Source organism: Echiichthys vipera (genome assembly GCF_963691815.1).
Source record: "Echiichthys vipera genome assembly, chromosome: 3".
In the NCBI taxonomy this organism is placed as follows: Eukaryota; Metazoa; Chordata; class Actinopteri; order Perciformes; family Trachinidae; genus Echiichthys; species Echiichthys vipera.
The window spans coordinates 36,015,288-36,035,143 of record NC_139828.1 but is presented as its reverse complement, the minus strand read 5'-3'; positions in this window follow the sequence as shown (position 1 = coordinate 36,035,143).

Genomic DNA, 19,856 nt, shown 5'->3' with positions numbered 1-19,856 from the left:
GGGACAAGGAGGGGGCCTTTAAGGATAATTTGCATACTTTAAGCACCGTGATCTGTGATCACGACAGTGTGGCCATCCTCTCAGATGCCTGATATGACCACATATCTGCAATGGCTTCCACAATTTTACCAGATCTCAAGTAAGTCTGTATTTCTGCCAATGTTTTTGTCATATATAGACCCTACAGTTATATGCTTTTTTTCAAATTTTCACTGCATCAGGGGGCTGTTGCAGGAAGAATTTAAAAAAAAAGCCAAACTTGATCTAGTCTGTACTGATCATTCTGGTTAAATTGGTTGCACATACACCAAACCAGGATGAGACGCTACGGCTTTGTCAAGCGAGGTATAAGTAATTCTGACGAGTGCAGGTTCACGGGTTTCAAAGGGAGACCGCAAGGTCGAGCACAGATTTACTGATACAGACACGGAAAAGGCATATGCAGCACCCTTCTCTGCCTCAACAGCAAAATCTAATGGAAATGTATTAGGAAGTGAAGCATGTCATAAGTATATAAGGAAATTCAGCTGCTTTTATTAAACAATGAAAAAAGGGGTGATGGGCAATATCAGACGGATTGAATAATCAAATGTTCAAAAATATATACCTGTCATTTGTGTCACTTTCATTTTCACAAATGAACAGGTGAACACAATGCAAATGTGAGCAGTGGAACTGAACTCCTTCAAAGGAACAACACGCAGCCATTGGTTCAGATATGTGGACGACACGTAGGTTAAAATCAAATCCAAACGCTGACACTGTCTGTCTGTCTACAGCAGGTACACAGAGTTATATTATTAACTGTCACTGATATATACACATATGAAGGGTCTCTGTCTCTCTCTGAGCTAATTTTATTTACAGCGCATTGTATCTTAATCTATAACAATATATGGCATTAATTTGTTGATAATATTTTGTATTAAGAATCTGAATCAGTTAAATAACTAAAGTTACCAAAAGAATGTAGTGGAGTAAAAAGTGCAATATTTCCTCTGTAATGTAGTGGAGTAGAGGTATAAAGTAGCATCAAATGTTATTAATCAAGTACCTCAAAATTGTACTTCAATTCAATTTTATGTATAGTGTCAAATCATAACAAAAGTTTTCTCAGGACACTTTACAGAGTAGGTAAAGACCACACTCTGTGACTTATTTATGATTTACATAGACCCAACAATTCCTCTGTAGAGTGTGCGCGCGTATAGAACGACCCCAAAAGTAGGCCTGTGAATGTTCTCATTTGTCGAGGTCATCGTTATCCTCAAAGCAATTTCAGTCAAAAGCAACTGGTCTGGCTATTTGTCTAGGAAGGCGTTTCACCTCTCATCCAAGAGGCTTCATTCAATTCAATTCAATTCAATTTCATTTATAGTGTCGAATCATAACAAAAGTTATCTCAGGACACTTTACAGAGTAGGTAAAGACCACACTCAATGACTTATTTATGATTTACATAGACCCAACAATTCCTCTGTAGAGTACGGTGGCAACCAAAACCTTCCCTATACGGGCTGATTTTTATTAAAACAGTGAGGAGTTTATGTACACTCTGGCTAAAACCAATCGAATCTAATAGAGAGATAAACGCAGTACTAAGGCTATTATTAACAATGTCCACATTAATATTAAAATCTCCTACAATGATTACTTTATCAGATTTAAGGACTAAATTTGACAGAAACTCTGAGAATTCAGACAGAAATTCAGAGTACGGACCAGGAGCACGGTACACTATAACAAATATAATTGGCTGCACAGTTTTCCAGGTTGAATGTGAACGCCTCCTCCTCGACCACTGCCTCGAGGAATATGAGTATTAATATGACTGGGAGGAGTGGATTCATTTAGGCCAACATATTCTTCATGACACAGCCAGGTTTCAGTCAGACAGAGTAAATCAATATGGTTATCTGATATCAGATCGTTTACTAATACAGCTTTAGATGACCTGATGAGATCTGATGTTTAAAAGTCCACATTTTATTTTCTGATTTTGTTGCATAGTCGCAGATTTTGCGTTGATTTGTATCAAGTTTTTCTGTATAGCTCCTCTTCTGTTCATTTTTGATCTGATTAATTTAAATGATCGTGGGGCAGACAGTGTTTGTATACTATACTGAGTTGGAAAATGCTCCACAGGGAGCGCAGAGAGGTGTGTAAGACTGCCACTCTGCTTCCTGGGCACCTGCGACTCTGCTTCCTGATCCCAACACTGGGTTGTCATGGTTTTAGACCGCTAACAACTGCGTCCAGGTTCTTAGATACGAGAGCAGCACCCTCCAAAGTAGAATGAATGCTCAGGAATTGCCGCGGGAGGGCTAGCAGGGGCTAACGCTACACTATGTGGCTTCGCACCGGCTAAAGTTATAGGGGGCCGGCTAGCTGCCGTAGCGTAAGACTGAGCTTCCATGGTGGAGCTTCCGGATCCTGATATAAATAGCGCTGGTTGGTGCGCTTCAATGGGTCAGCTGACCGCGAACTATACTAAGATTATAATTTATGATGAATGTATGGGGAATTGAGGTGTTCTGTGTAAACAATGGCACAGCCATATGGAGGGTTGTTAGTGCAACATTGTGACGTGAAAGTTAATGGGAGGTTTTTTGTTTGGGTATTCTGTTTCTGTTTATGTGTTGAAACCCCTGTGCTGGGATAATTGGTTTGCCCGGGGGAGGGGCCAAAGGGTATTTAAAGGAAGCTTGAGCGGGGCATTTCGGCTGAGAGGCATGTGGGTCCTAATTGCTGCTGTGAAATCCCGATCGATGTCAATATTTTTTCTCTCTGTCCTTTTGTAAATATTTTTTCTCTCAGTCCTGTTGTAAATATTCCTGTTACTTTTCTTTGCCACCTGTGGATATTTTTCATTGGTCTTGGGTGACAGCCCCGCAACTGGGTCAGGCAGTGGCAGAGCTGAGGCTGGACGCACCTATCCAAGCACCACCCAGGGCCCCATCACTATCTGAGTCGCTGATGAGCCTTAGAATGGACTTGCCTACACCTGCTGCACCGTGCCGCAGTTCACCCTTAAGGCCACCAAGGTAAGGTCCAACCAGGAGGGTAAAACAATGGAAAAACGAGAATTCAAAAACACTACACTTTCTTTGACAAAACAAGAAATACTATCACCTGAACGTGGAAACAATAAACTCGAGGGCATAAACAAGACTGTGGGAAAAACGCTGGATACATTCGACCAGTGGTGGACCCTCAAGGCCAGCAAGGCCTTCTCTGCTGGCCTAAACATAATCAGGAATATATTTTTTTAATATATATTCTTTCCACAAATATGTATTAAATTGTTCCCCATAGTCTATACACTTCATTTCATAGCTTTCCTAAGTTGGTTGCTCTGCTTCCAGCCCCAAGTCTGGGGGGGCTGGCGTTTATGTTAGAGTTTTTATCCAATCATTATTCAGCTATCATGTGTTGCCAGGGTCCCAAATCTGCCCTTACGCATTCAGAAGCAAGAGTGCAGGCGCATGGTAGCTTAAAGTCAATGATAACGGACCTGTGGAATTAACCAATCAGCGTCAAGTTGGGTTCACTGGCGCCTGCTAGCAGGCCTACAGCGTCATCGCGTGCACGTCTTTTGATTGGATATGCGCTAGAGAGGTAGAGCTATGCAGAGCTATGCAAAGCAGTCCTGAGCACAAATGTCAATGTGATAAACGGGAAATAAGGACATTTCTAATTTGTGTAGCGCGACAAGTTGTTTTACTTTATTTAACCCACCTTAGCTGAAGGAGGCGAAGATAACGATTTGATCGCAGATTTATTTTACAACGCCATTCTCTAGAAAACTTTTCAAGATAAGCTAGACACTGTAAAGAGAGGCCGTCCGACCCCGACGCTAGCAAGCCTGACTCAGCATTATTCAAACACACTTGATCTGAGTGAGTACAAAGCATTTTATGTTTTATTAGATTTGTATGCCTTGCCCATTTTATTTAGTAATGTTAAATATGTATTAACAACCTCAATTGGCAAATATTCTGTAAATTGTTTATTTTTTAATGAGCAGTGTCTGTGTGTGCGTCAAACATGTTTCTATGACACTGCGGGTTTGTGTGTGATGATGCGCTGTTTGGAGAACACACTTGTTAAAGCCCATCGCTGTAGTGTTGGTGGACTTCATACAACTTTGTATTATAACTTAAAAGCCTTCTATTGTTTTCTGAAATTATGCCTTTGTGTGATATATAATGGCGTGTGAGCCCGTGGTGGAATACACTGAGCAAATGAAAGCCACAGTACAGCTTATAGTTGAGTTATTTTTGTATTTGAGTTGGGGACTTTTGCAGCTTTCTTTATTTTGCAGAGTTAATATTATTGTTCAAAAAATATATTAACAAATGTTTCTGTGACGCTGCTTCGGCTGCGACTTGACTGGTTGGACAGTGCGCTCTGCGCTGTTTTGTGAACAAACTTGTTAAAGCTCATACTGTTGGTTGAGTGAATAAAACTCAGTAGAGTAATATACCTCTGTTGTACTTGACTATATGTTAAGGTGATGCAACGCCCAGTTGTGCTGTGTTTTGGTCTAAATGCATAATGAGTAGAGCCATGGCATCATAATTATGGTTTTAAGAGGTGGATTAAGTCTGGTAGGGCATCGCTGCAGGCGCAGGTCTGAAATGCACGGCCCGCCACGCCATTAGACACATGGTATGAGATAATCTGGCATGGAACAGGGGGGAAGACACGGACTTTACACACATGAGGGAAGTGGAACCACAGGTGGAAACAATCGGGAATCAGGGAATGACATCAGACTGGTAACACAAAAGGAAGGGCAATTGACCTGGAACGAGAGGAGAGTTATCTTTCAAAATAAAGCAGGAAATTTACAAGACAAAAACCCAAAGACAGGACAGACCTCACCATGGCGTGACAGCTTGAAAAAGCTGAAAAAGATGTTTTTAAGCTTGTTAAGGCTGGAAATGACATTTCATATGTGAATCGGCCAAATAACATAAAAATGTGATCCCAAACACATATTCTTCATATGTAGGCTACCTTACACATATAATACTGTGAGATTTGTATTTTAAAGCTTCCAAACAGAACTTAGTCTATTCCATGCAAACATGGTTTTAGGTGTTTCATAGCTTAAAGGCTAAAATAGTGTGTGTGTGTGTGTGTGTGTGTGTGTGTGTGTGTGTGTGTGTGTGTGTGTGTGTGTGTGTGTGTGTGTGTGTGTGTGTGTGTGTCGAGAGCAGGTCCAGCAGACTGGGTGAGGGTGGACTCTGGAGGAGTAGGACCTTCTGGCTGGGGTGGTACTCTCTGCGCCTGGCCTGTCGGTCATACCATGCCTTCTGGGTCTGCTGGGCCTCGCAAAGGTTGACTTCGGCCTCGTCCCGGTACTTTGCCAACCGGTCCCTCATCTCCAACACGAACTGGACCACACCACGATCACTGACGCCAGTTCTGGGAGCCTCCCAGACCTTCAGCAGCAGGTCCAAAGGCCCCTGTACGTCCCAGCCATACAGAAGCTCAAACGGGGAGAATCCCTTGGACGCTTGGGGAACCTCCCGGTAGGCAAACAGCAAGTAGGGCAACCACTGGTCCCAGTGTCGGCCACAAACTTCTGCAGCATCTTCTTCAGGGTTTGATTGAAGCACTCAACCAGACCGTCCGTCTGAGGGTGGTATGGGGTGATCGCGGAAATCCCCAACTGTCGGTGGAAGAGCTGCAGGAGACTGGAGGTGAAGTTGGTCCCCTGGTTGGTAATGATCTCGTACGGAACACCAACCCTGGAAAACAGCTGGACAAGACAACGCAACACAGCAGGAGCAGTGACAGTGCGCAAGGGAAAAGCCTTCGGAAACCATGTGGCATAATCACAGAGTACCAGAATGTACTGGTGCCCCTCACTGCTCTTGACCAATGGGCCAACAATGTCCATGGCTATACGCCTAAATGGAGTGGAGATCACAGGGAGGGGTTGGAGGTAGGCGCGGTCTGACTGGCGGACATAGCAAGTCCTCTGACTGGTGGGACAGGTTTTGCAGAAGGTCTGCACATCAACATAGATGGAAGGCCAATGGAATCTGGAGGATATGAGCAAGTAGGTTTTGTTGCGGCCAAGATGACCTGCCCAAGGCAAGGTGTGTGCCAGGTGCATTATCATCGACCGACATGACACAGGAACCACAAGGCGTTTGACACCGTCTGCCGCTACATACAAAACATCACTGTCAACAATAAAACATTCTGTCTCCCCTTTTGCCATATCCAGCCCCCCAACCACCGTGGCGAACAAGGGCTTCAGAGTCCCGCCCCTTTCCTGACCGCCGCTGGCGACGAGACTTCCTGGGCCCCTTTGTGCCCCCTCAAACATACTGCTGTCCAGGGTTGTGGATCAGGCCCCTTTGCTACCGGGTCAGGCGCCACCCCTGCTCTTGCCTGGGCGCGAGTGATCACATGACCGGACAAACCCTTCCCCAGGTCACTGTTTTTGGGACCGGCCTCCAGCAACAAGTCCAGTAGCACAGTTAAGTCCCAACCCAGGAAAGCAGCAACAGTTAACCTTTCCACCACCCCCACAGTTAGTAAGGTTGCTCGTCCACCACCACCGTCACCTCTGCTGTGGGGTAGGAATGGCTGTCCCCATGCACACACAAAATGTCTTCCTGTCTGCTATAGTCCACAATGCCCATTGGCACCAACTCCCTTCGGACCAGTGTCAGGTAGCACCCCGAGTCAACCAGTGCAGTCACAGATTCACCGTTAATGGTAATGTCTTTAAAACGCTGCTGCACTCTCCCAGCACTTGCAACCCTCAGAGTGTAACATGCCCCGTTAGGTTTCGCTTTTCTGATAGGGCACAAAGAAGCCTTGTGCCCTGCCTGCTGGCAGGAAAAAAGAATAGAATAGAATAGAATAGAATTACTTTAATGATGCCAGACTGGGAAATTATTTTGTAACAGCAGTAGTGGGTCAGCAAATAAAAACTTTGTACATAACATAAATCGAATCCAATATATACATAGTGTATATATACAGTGCATAGTGTGCTATAAACAATAAGCAATAATAATATATACAACAAAATATGCAAAATATACTATAACAATAATATATACAAAACAGTAGAGAGAGCAGAGTTCTCTGTCAGGCAGAGGTGAGAGAGTTATTATATACAGTTGTAGGAGATTAAGCCTACTTTTATTATGGCTAGAATATATATTAGTCGATGAATTAATTATGAATTAACACGACTCGTTAAAATTCAGGATTTATTTTACCTAGAAGTAAGGGCACCACACCAAAATAAGACAGGATGTTTATTAAACTTTGGTGAAGGTTTAATACCTGTTAGTAATTTAAAGTAATTGATGGTTTAAATTTTATCAGTCTCGTTTTGAACGTGTCAATTCGTTCCACAGCCTTTATCAGTGACCAACACTTTCTGCACAGAACAGAAGACTCTCACAACGACGTAAGGTTATAAACATTTATTTGACTACCTAACAAGGAGAATACAGGATAGTGCAACACTGAATAGACAATATTCATATATGTGGATATAAAAAATCTTGAGACTAGAGTGATTCAAACCTACGGGCTTGTTTATAATATCATTGGCGGGAAAAAAAACTTGCTCTAATTAGCCGGCCAACAGAACTCGGATCAGAATTTAACTGTCACCAACGTTTAACCAAGAGTTGCATTAAAAGGCCAACCTTACTTTGCCGTTCATATTACAGTCGCCCTGGCGTCTTACAGTACCGTTGCAGGTTCCATGGGTCCGTGTCCCGGGGGTTGGCGGACCTCGGCTCGGTTTGTAGACTGGGTCAGCTGCGCGTTTGGATCGGCGGGTCTCGTCTGGTCCCGTCGGGCTCTTCAGGTGGCTTGCCTCTGGAGGTGGTTTGTGGGTTAACAAAAGGGTTCTGATCGGTTCTGTGGGGCTGGAGTCGCGAGTTCGGTGCAATTTCCCGGCCGGACAAAAAGGCAAAGACAGCATGAGGGGTTTAACTATAATTATAAAAGATTAAAAAAAACTTGTCGTAGAAAACTTAAAAATGTCACGTGATAAAAATAGATTAACAAACGAAAATACTTTAGTAAGAAAAATATAAAGTACGTCTCTTGCTAACTTTGGGTTAACAAAGTAACAAACAGCAGGAGGGGTGGTCAGAGGTGCAAAAAGGTAGAGATGCAGGAGAGGAGGTGCAGAGAGCGAGGGGTGTGAAGAGAGAGAGGTCAAGAGAGTTGCAGAGTGAGAGAGAGCAGAGACAGCAGTCTCTTCCTTTTCCTTTTCTACTCGGGTTTGGAGGTGTCATGGAGACAACAGAAGGCTGTGAGCTGAACCTGTTGAAGAATCTGTTCAGCTCGTTTGCCCTCTCCAGGCTGCCTGATAACTGTCTGCCGCTCACCTTACACCCAGTGATCTGCTTCATTCCAGTCCACACATCCCTCACATTGTTCTGCTGGAGTTTGGCCTCCAGCTTCCTCCTGTAGGCATCTTTACAGGTCCTCAGCATATCCCTGAGTTCATGCTGCACTCTCCTCAGTTCTTCCCTGTCTCCAGACCTGAACGCCCTCTTCTTCTTGTTAAGAATGGATTTCAGGTCATTGGTGATCCACGGCTTATTATTAGGGAAGCAGCTCACAGTCCGGGTTGGCATGGTGGTGTATTCAGAGAACCTGATGTATTCTGTGATGCAGTCGGTCATGCTGTCCAGATCCTCTCCATGTGGCTCAACAAGTGCATCCCAGTCTGTCGACTCAAAGCAGTCCTGTAGTGCGTCAGCGACCTCCTGAGTTCACCTCCTCACACTCCTAGTGTGGACAGGCTGCCGCTGAACAAGGGGAGGCAGCGGGAATACAGCGAGTCCAGTATCATGTGTTTCACGGAAACGTGGCTACACGACCAGATACCGGACTCAAACGCCACCATCCCCGGCTTCCATACGTTCCGAGCCGACAGAGACACCACCGCGAGCGGCAAGAAGAAAGGAGGAGGACTCGCCATGCTCGTCAACAACAGGTGGTGTCACCCCAGGCACATCTCCGTGAAAGACCGGTTTAGCAGCCCGGACATCGAGCTCGTTGCCATTGGACTGCATCCTTATAATCTGCCACGGGAGTTTACCAGCGCCATCGCCATTACGGTTTACATTCCGCCGTCTGGAAATGCCGACGCAGCGTTTGACGTCATTAGCTCGACCGCGACCGCGGCATTACAGATGAAACACCCCAGAGCATTCGTCATCATCACAGGTGACTTCAACCACGTCTCTCTCTCATCCACTCTCCCAACGTTTCACCAGTTTGTCAAATGCACAACAAGGGACAATAAAACCATAGATCTGCTGTATGCAAACGTTAAAGAGGCATACAGCTCCACTGCCCTCCCTCCCCTGGGAAGGTCAGACCACAACCTCGTCCTGCTCTCCCCATCATACACGCCTGTGGTTCAGCGGCAACCAGTGACAGTAAGAACTGTGAGGAAATGGTCTCCTGAGGCCATGGAGTCACTGCAGGGTGCTCTAGAAGCCACTGACTGGGATGCACTGTACAAACCACACGGTGAGGACATTGATGGCATTACTGATTGCGTCTCTGATTACGTTGGGTTCTGCATTGACAACACCATCCCCAGTAAAGAGGTCTGCTGCTACCCAACTAACAAACAATGGGTTACCAGCGACCTGAAGGCCGTGCTGAGCTCAAGCGTGTTCAGAGAGAACTTAAACACAACATCAAGGAGAGTAAGGAAAACTACAGGAGAAAACTGGAATCCAAACTGGAGAACAATAACACCAGGGATGTATGGAGGGGGATGAGTGAGATCACCGGCTTCCAGAGGAGAGGAGGAGGAGGAACAGCAGAGGGAAATGAACAACGTGCGAACGAGTTTAACCTGTTTTTCAACAGGTTTGACCCCAGCTCCCCCAGCAGCCCCCCCTGCTGCTCCTCCGAGCAACTACCTCTTCTCACAACCCCCCCACAGCTCTACACCAGCCCCACAACCCACCCCAACCCCCGCAACAGACACCAGGTTCCACCACCTCCTGCCCCCCTTCCCCACCCCCCACCTCCCTGCTGGCCCCCACCACAGTCCGTCTCACACCCCCGTCCCCCATGACCCTCGCACATCCCCCACTGCTACCTACAAACTTCTGCAGCAGTCACCACTCTGCACTACCACCCAGGTGGGTACAGGGACCTGGTCGGCAATTTTGTCAAGTGGTGTGAGGAGAACCACCTGCAACTGAACGTGGCAAAGACGAAAGAGATGGTGGTGGACTTAAGGAGGAACAAGCCCCCGCCCTCTCCAGTCTGCATTGGTGGGACAGACATAAACATTGTGGACTCCTAAAAGTACCTGGGTGTGGTGCTGGACAACAAACTGGAGTGGACCACAAACACACAGGCAGTCTACAAGAAGGGCCTGAGCCGGCTTTACTTCCTGAGGAGGCTCAGGTCCTTCAACGACTGCAACCGGATGCTTCAGATGTTTTATCAGTCTGTTGTTGCGAGCACCATCTTCTTCGCTGTGGTGTCCTGGGGTGCGGGCATCAAAGCAAAAGACGCGAACACACTGAATAAACTCATAAAGAAGGCAGGGTCTGTTGTTGGCTCTAAGCTTGTCACCCTGGAGGAGGTTGTGGAGCACAGGATGCTAGCAAAACTGCTGGTGATCATGGACAATGTCTCCCATCCCCTCCATAAAACCCTGGACAAGCTTCAGAGCAGCTTCAGCAGCAGACTCATTCAACCCCGCTGCCTTAAGGAACGGCACAGGAAATCATTCCTACCTGCTGCCGTCAGACTTTACAACGCTGCACAACAACGCTGAGCGATGCTCAGGGAATAAACTCACACTACTCAAAGTGATCACTGACATGCACCTTATCTCACTTGCACATTAAAATACACATAGCACATTTTAATATAGTGTTTTATCTGCGATACTGTACTTCTATTTTATTGTTGTTCATATTTTGTATTTTATATTTTATCTTATTTTTAGTACTTCTGATTGCTCTGTACCGCTGCTACGATTACCTAATTTCCCCTCGGGGATAAATCTATCTATCTATCTATCTATCATTTGCATACAACAGATCCAGCGTGTTACAGTCTCTGGTGGTGCAGTCAACATACTGGTGAAATGTTGGGAAGGTTTTATCCAGTGAGACGTGATTAAAATCCCCAGTGATGACAATAAATGTGTTAGGATGCAGCGTCTGTATCTGGGCAACAGCGGAGTGGATGACATCACAGGCCAGCGCTGCATCAGCTGAAGGAGGAACGTACACACCGATAATGATGGCAGACGTGAATTCCCGGGGCAAATAATAAAGCCTCAATAAGCTGGTCGCTTGTGTAAACAATGCGCTCAGTGATGCGCTCCTGACCCTCCGTTGCTAGGGTTAGGAAAACAATCACAAAAACAACACAAAAAGTGCCGTGAAAGTTCAAAAAAAGAAAGGTGTTCGTCCTCTCCCAGTCTCCGAAGAGTCGCCAAAAGTTCAGCAAAAACCAAAACACAAACACAACAAAAACTTTTTAAAAACTTAAAAACCCACGGGAGCTGCTGTTACAGGCTGCCACCTAGTACGGCGGCATAGCAACTACATATGAGCTCCTTACCGGGGCTGCGCTGGCGAGGTGTGGGCTGGCAGATGCTGGCTGGCTCTGGTTGCTGGTCTGGGCTGTGGCAGAACGTGACGACTGGGACCACCCTGGTAGGCAGTCGGGCCTCCCCTCCGGGCGTTAAGGTACTGCAGCGCTAGCTTGCCTGCAGCCAGCCCATCCGTCGGCTCGTGCTCCTTCACCCAGGTGCGGATGTCTGCCGGGAAGACACGCAGCAGCTGCTCCAAAATGACCTGCTCACCGATCTGCTCCTTTGTATGTTGCTCTGGCAGAATCCATTGACCGTAGAGACCCTTCAAGCAGTGGTAAGTCTCTGTTGGGTTCTCTCCCGTTAGAACTGCCAGGGACCTGAACTGCTGGCGATACGTCTCCAGAGAGACGTCTAACTTAGTCAGGAGCGCTGCCTTCAGGTCCGGGTACCAGTGAGCCCTGTCCTCAGCCATTGCTGTGTATGCTTCGAGCGCATTCCCCGTGAGCAGAGGCACCAGGCGACACGCCCACTCCCCATCTGGCCAACCCCGCATTCTGGCAAAAGCGTCCGAAGCGGAGCAGGTAATTTCCAATGTCCTCTCCAGCCAGGTACTGTGGGATCTTGGGGTCGCCAAAGGGTCTGCTCTCTGGCTTTGGAGGTTCTGACCCGCTGCTCACCCCAAACCGTGGTGGCCTTTAGGGTGAACTGCGGCGCGGCGCAGTGGGTGTAGGCAAGTCCATTCTAAGGCTCATCTGCGACTCAGATACTGATGGGGCCCTGGGTGGTGCTTGGATAGGTGCGCCAGCCTCAGCTCTGCCACTGCCTGACCCAGTTGCGGGGTGGGCCACGCAGCCCGGAGTCCCCTTAGCTCTGCCAGAAACTCCTCCTCTCTTTTCTGCTGTCCCTCCAGGAAGGTCCGCATGACCGCAACCAGCTCCTCTCCTGCACTTGGAGCTCCGGAGCGCAGGACTGGAGCTGCAGCACCTCCTCCACACTCCTCGTCTGTGGACCAGGCTCCCTCCTCAACATCTTCCTCATGAGCTGGTTCCTGCTTTTGTGAGCGCAATCCAGTACGTCTTCCTGTGTACCAGACGCATGCTCCTCGTCGACTGGCCATCCCACTTCTGACACCAAATGTCGGGGTTCGCACTTTGAAGTTGATAGATGATGGCCCAGTCGGCAAGCTTCAGTGTGGTGATTTTTTTTATTGACACCAAAAAACCCAAAGAAAAATATCCACAGGTGGCAAAGCAAAAGTAGCAGGATTATTTACAACAGGACGGAGAGAAAAAATATTTACAACAAGACAGAGAAAAAATATTTACAACAGGTTTCACAGAAGCAATTAGGACCCACATGCCTCTTAGCCGAATGCCCTCCTCAAGTGAGCTGAGCTTCCCTTATATACCCCCTTGGCCCCTCCCGCGGGCAAACCAATTATCTCACAACCCCCCCACAGCTCTACACCAGCCCCACAACCCACCCCAACCCCCGCAACAGACACCAGGTTCCACCACCTCCAAAAGACACGAACACACTGAATAAACTCATAAAGAAGGCAGGGTCTGTTGTTGGCTCTAAGCTTGCCACCCTGGAGGAGGTTGTGGAGCACAGGATGCTAGCAAAACTGCTGGTGATCATGGACAATGTCTCCCATCCCCTCCATAAAACCCTGGACAAGCTTCAGAGCAGCTTCAGCAGCAGACTCATTCAACCCCGCTGCCTTAAGGAACGGCACAGGAAATCATTCCTACCTGCTGCCGTCAGACTTTACAACGCTGCACAACAACGCTGAGCGACGCTCAGGGAATAAACTCACACTACTCAAAGTGATCACTGACATGCACCTTATCTCACTTGCACATTAAAATACACATAGCACATTTTAATATAGTGTTCTATCTGCGATACTGTACTTCTATTTTATTGTTGTTCATATTTTGTATTTTATCTTATTTTTAGTACTTCTGATTGCTCTGTACCGCTGCTACGATTACCTAATTGATGGAGCTTGGCGCCGCCGGAATAATGCGAGCGCCGCGTGCTTTTCCAGCACCGACGCGACACACACACACACACACACACACACACACACACACACACACACTTTATTTTTTAAATCCGTCCTGTTCCGTACGCATGTCAAAGTTCGGGACATGAGTGTACCGTTGTACACGAATGTGGCACAGTTCGTGCGTAGTTTTTGTGCATCCTAAAGCGCGTTCTGAACGACTTTGCGCATCCCGCAACGCGTAAATTACGCCGTTATTTGCATTTCAAACACGCTTTTTGATGAGTGTTAAGGATATGCATATTAAACAGTCAGATGCTAATGATCTCGTCCCCTCAATTTTCTCAGCCAATAGATGTGAACTGCTTTCCACCAATCATATGCCAGGGAAAATAGACAACATCAGTCGATGCCAGATCTACTTTAGTTTGCTCAAATACTACTACTACAAACTATTACAGGACTACTTGTTTATGGTGTTTGTTTAGTGTGCTTGAAAAAAAAAAATCAAATATCTAACATTTGTGGACATTTTATGTTTAAAGATATTTCAAATATATTTTTTCTATTTATGTCTTCCTGACACTGAGAAGAACTGATAGTAGTATGGTTAGAGTGTCAGTTTGTGAGGCAGTTCCCTACTGAGGTGCAGCTTCAGATCCCACTTTATGCATCACTCTTCCATGCTGTCTATTATGCTGTTAATAATATAATACATAACCCAATAAGGCTGAATTTGGTTTTAAGTATTAACATGCATTTACATAGCCTGAAGATGACAACATAAGAACAAGTTGCACCTTTAAGATTATACAGTCCAAAAGAGAGAATAAACAATGTGGAAATATTTTAAATATGCTGTAATTGTGTGCCCAGATAAAAAAAAAATCCCAGCACACTGTAGCAGGAAATATAGGCCTATATGTGCATCAGTAGACCACTGATATGTCCGTAAAAATATGGAAGAAAACATACAGTAAAAATCTTTAATTTATTGAAAAAATAACAGTCATAATGTTAAAAGTTCAAATCTTAAATGTTCAAAGTTTCCCCTTAAAAAATAAGAAGAAATATGTATAAAGAGGTTTGAATCCTCGACATTTTACATTATTATGGGTAATTAGTGTAATTAGTGTTTTTTAAACAAGAAATGTGAATATCACCTTGATGTTCGTCTTCTCTTTTGAGCTCTCTTATTATTAGTATCAGTGCAGTGTGCGGTCATGCAAACTACCAGAGTGGACGTGCACAAACCTGTGCAAATTACAAACCTGTGCCAACCAATGCAATGAGGAAGAGCCTCCCAGCACACCTGACAGACTCAGATGTAGATGATGTTGATTAAAAAAATAATCTGTGCACTATGATGTTCAGAGAAATTTTAACATTTCTTCTGTTCTCATCTGTTATGTTACCTGTGATTTGGCTTGTGCTGAAGTCATAAAATGCCTTGTTACTCTGGTATATGTTCTGCTTCACACAGGATGATTGTAAAGAGTGTATACATCCATATACTTTGTTTTCACCTCATTTGTTTTTGTTGGTATATGATATCGCAGGGTTAGAGGTTGGAGGTTGGATGACGACAGCATCGTTCAACAAAGTCTGTGGTTTCGCCGGCTGCGTGTGGATGGTCGACCAAAACGATACTAAAGTTGTGCGGTTACAGGAAAACGCATCTCCGTGTGCATGGGCCCTAAAAGTGCTAGGATTCAAAGATTCAAACCTCCCCGTTTCCTGATTCCCATTGAGTCCTAATCTTTCAACATGTTACACAAAACAGTGCCTGTCTATAACCTATTAAAAGACAAAATTGTTTTCTTCATTACAGGGAAAATGCACAAACACGTCTTCTTCCCCTGGAAAGTCAGTGTGGTCTTTCGCACTGGACTGCTCGGATATCTCCACCAGGATCCCACCAAGGCAGCCAAACTGCTGAAGGACAACCTGTCACTGCAGGATAAGTCTGCTGCGTTGAAGGAGGAGCAGATCAGGGATAATGCTCGGACTGTGGTTGTCATTAGAAGGGGTGATGGGGTGATAGGAATGGCTGTCCCCATGCACACACAAAATGTCTTCCTGTCTGCTATAATCCACAATGCCCGTTGGCACAAACTCCCTTCGGACCAGTGTCAGGAAGCTCCCCGAGTCAACCAGTGCAGTCACAGATTCACCGTTAATGGTAATGTCTTTAAAACGCTGTTGCCCTCTCCCAGCACTTGGAACCTCAGAGTGTAACATGCCCCGTTAAGTTTCGCTTTTCTGATAGGGCACAAAGAAGCCTTGTGCCCTGCCTGCTGGCAGTAAAAAGAGATGAGCTCCTTACCTGGGCTGCGCTGGCGAGGTGCGCGACAGAACATGATGACTGGGACAACCCTGGTAAGCAGTCGGGCCTCCCCTCTGGGCGTTGAGGTACTGCAGCGCGAGCTTGCCTGCAGCTAGCCCATCTGTCGGCTCGTGCTCCTTCACCCAGGTGCGGATGTCGACGGGGAAGACATGCAGCAGCTGCTCCAAAATGACCTGCTCACCGATCTGCTCCTTTGTATGTTGCTCTGGCCATATCCATCGACGATAGAGACCCTTTAAGCGGTGGTAAGTCTCTGTTGGGTCCTCTCCCTGTGGAATTGCCAGGGACCGGAACTGCTGGCGATACGTCAAACTTGGTCAGGAGCGCTGCCTTCAGGTCCGGGTACCAGTGAGCCCTGTCCTCGTCCATTGTTGTGTATGCTTCGAGCGCCCTCCCTCTGAGCAGAAGCACCAGGCGACACGCCCACTCCTTATCTGGCCAACCCCACGTTATGGCAATACGCTCGAAGCGGAGCAGGTAATTTCCGATGTCCTCTCCAGCCAGGTAATGTGGGATATTGGGGTTGCCAAAGGGTCTGCTCTCCGGCCTAGGAGGTTGTGACCCGCTGCTCACCCCAAACCTTGGTGGCCTTAAGGGTGAACTGCGGTGCGGTGCAGCGGGTGCAGGCAAGTCCATTCTAAGGCTCATCAGCAACTCAGATAGTGATGGGGCCCTGGATGGTGCTTGGATAGGTGCGTCCAGCCTCAGCTCTGCCACTGCCTGACCCAGTTGCGGGGCTGGCCACGCAGCCCGGGGTCCCCTTAGCTCTGCCAGAAACCCCTCCTCTCTTTTCTGCTGTCCCTCCAGGAAGGTCCGCATGACCGCCAGCAGCTCCTCTCCTGCACTTGGAGCTCCAGGGCAGACCTGCAGGACTGGAGCTGCAGCACCTCCTCCACACTCCTAGTCTGTGGACCAGGCTCCCTCCTCAACATCTTCCTGATGAGCTGGTTCCTGCTTTTGTGGGTGCAATCCAGTACGTCTTCCTGTGTACCGGATGCATGCTCCTCATCAACTGGCCATCCCACTTCTGACACCAAATGTCGGGGTTCGGACTTCGCGATGGATAGATGTTGGCCCAGTCGGCAAACTTCAGTGTGGTGATTTTTTTTATTGACACCCAAAACCAAAGAAAAATATCCACAGGTGGCAAAGCAAAAGTAACAGGAATATTAACAACAGGACAGAGAGAAAAAATATTTACAAAAGGACAGAGAGAAAAAATATTGACATCGATCGGGATTTCACAGCAGCAATTAGGACCCACATGCCTCTCAGCTGAAATGCCCCCCTCAAGTGAGCCAAACTTCCTTTTAATACCCTTTGGCCCCTCCCCCGGGCAAACCAATTATCCCAGCACAGGGGTTTCAACACATAAACAGAGAAACAGAATACCCAAACAAACAAAAAAAACATTAACTTTCACGTCACAATGTTGCACTAAAAACCCTCCATATGGCTGTGCCATTGTTTACACAGAACACCTCAATTCCCCATACATTCATCATAAATTATAATCTTAGTATAGCCCGCGGTCAGCTGACCCATTAAAGCGCGCCAACCAGCGCTATTTATATCAGGATCCGGAACTGCTTCGGTTCGGCCCGTGAACCCGAGACAGACCTCTACAGTAACAGCAGGTGAGCGTGTGTGTTCGTCTATGTGTGTTGCGTAGTTGCCGAGTGTGCACCCTGAACTAGTGATGGGCAAATGAAGCCCCGTGAATCACTGAGGCTTTCCAGCCCATTGCTTCACCAAAAGGTTCACTCATCGAGGCCTCAATGAAACAGTGAATACTGCCATCTGCTGGACAAATTAAATTACAGTCAATGCCATTGTACCACGACTTGAGCTGAAATGTATGATTTACTTATGTGTGCAGAAACAATAAACAATGGATATTTCTATCGTATGATCATGTGTAAGTATGTGGACAACAACACAGACATGGAGCTCTGTTCTTAATTAAAATACCAATGACAACATTTCAAGAGTTTGTATTTTTATTCAAAAACACTAGTTTTTCCAATGTTTTTGGATTCAGGCGGTTCCTTTTTTTAGACAACACTTCTCCAGCCTTCGATAAAACCCTCTCACATGGCACTGAAGACGCTGGCGAACATAACCAGGTTACTGCCAGTTTGTAAAGGTGTGGATACATGGCTTTATGTCCATGCCAATATACGAGTGGATCCTCATCCCTTGAAATATTCATCTCTGCCAAGTAACGATCCACTTCAATCACGGCATCTGCCACCACACTTGAGCTGCTCCCGCTGCTGTTTATGGCGTCATCCAACAGCCGCCAAAGTTCACCTAATAACAAAAAAGGGGGGTGGGGTGTCATGCACAATACCACTGTCATAATCAAGGATACAGATGGGGTTACTTACTATTGCCACCAGATTGAGCCACGCGAGTGTTTTGCAGCTGGTCTGGGGGGGCAGATGAGGCTTCATGCCTTATTACATTTGCACACTCATTTTTCAGCCGGTTCACTGCTTCTTGTCTCCTGGTTGCATTTTCGAATCCTAATTTTTTAAATCTTGGATCCAATAAAGTTGGCATTGTCAGGCCACCTGCTGACTCCAAAGAACTCATGTGGTCCCTCAGACGTCGAACAAGGTTGTCCCCCAGCTGCCTCGCAATGGTGGATGCATTCATTGTGTGCATCTTGTTTGTTATTGCATGATGCAACATCTTCATGAGAGGTATCACTTTTGAGGAGGATACCCTCTTCTCAGCAGAAACCTCAACTGTTGCTTGGTGGAATGGGGCGAGTACACTCAGAGTGTTGTTCACAGAGTCATACTCAGCTGCTGTAAGGGGGGTAATGTCTGTTTTCAGTGAGGCCAGGGCTGCCCCCACTGGCTCTCTTAGCTCATACAGCCGCTGCAACATAAGGAATGTGCTGTTCCAACGCGTGTCTACCTCTATTATCATTTTGTAGGGCTGCCTTCCCATCTGCTCCTGCACTTGGACCAGTCGCTCTTTCGCAGTAGTGCTTGTGCGGAAGAGGGTCACCAACCTCCTACATTTCTGCCTTAATTCATTTAGTCCTTCCACATCATCGAAGGACTTGCGAACAATAAGGTTTATTGTGTGAGCAATGCATATTGCATGCCTCACATTTAGCTGTCTCACACAAGCGTTCATGTTTGATGCGCCATCAGTGACAAGACACTTCACCTTATCTCTGATGCCCCACTCCTCCATGAGCTGTACATGCCCCGCTGCAAGGTTTTCTGCTGTATGGGCCTTTGGAAAATGTTGCACCCCAAGCAGAGTAGTGCAGAGCTGGTCTTCATCGTCAATGAAATGGCACGTCACTGCCAGGTAGGCGTCCATATTGATGGACTTCCACATGTCAGACGTGAGACTGACAGCCACAGCCTTCTGGACCTGCTCTCTGGCCTTCTCCTTGGCCTCCTGATATTTTATATCCACCATTGCTTTCAGAGCCTGAGGGTGAAAAGAAGAGCTGTCATGATGACCAACATAAAAATGACCACATTGGCTCTGTTCACACACCTTTCTACTGGGGAGAATATAGTTGGGATCCATTAGGTGCATGAGCTCCCTGAAGCCCACATCCTCCACAACGGAGAACGGCTGGGAGTCCTTGATGATCATGTTGACCACAGCCTCATCCACCATTGCTTTTCTGGAACCTGTAACAGTTATCAATTAACAGTGATGCTGGTGTGTTGTAGGAGCTGAACACGAGATTTTGACAACATGCAAAAAAATATCTGATGGTACTTTGGCTTGTATCCGGCCTGTTGGCAGGCTGGGCATGCTCATGCAGTGCTCTGTAATAGCGAAGCATGGAGGAAGTGTTGTTGCTGTATGTTAGCTGTTTATCACACAGCAAGCACCTCACCTTTAAGGAAGTCATACATATTAGGACTGATAGT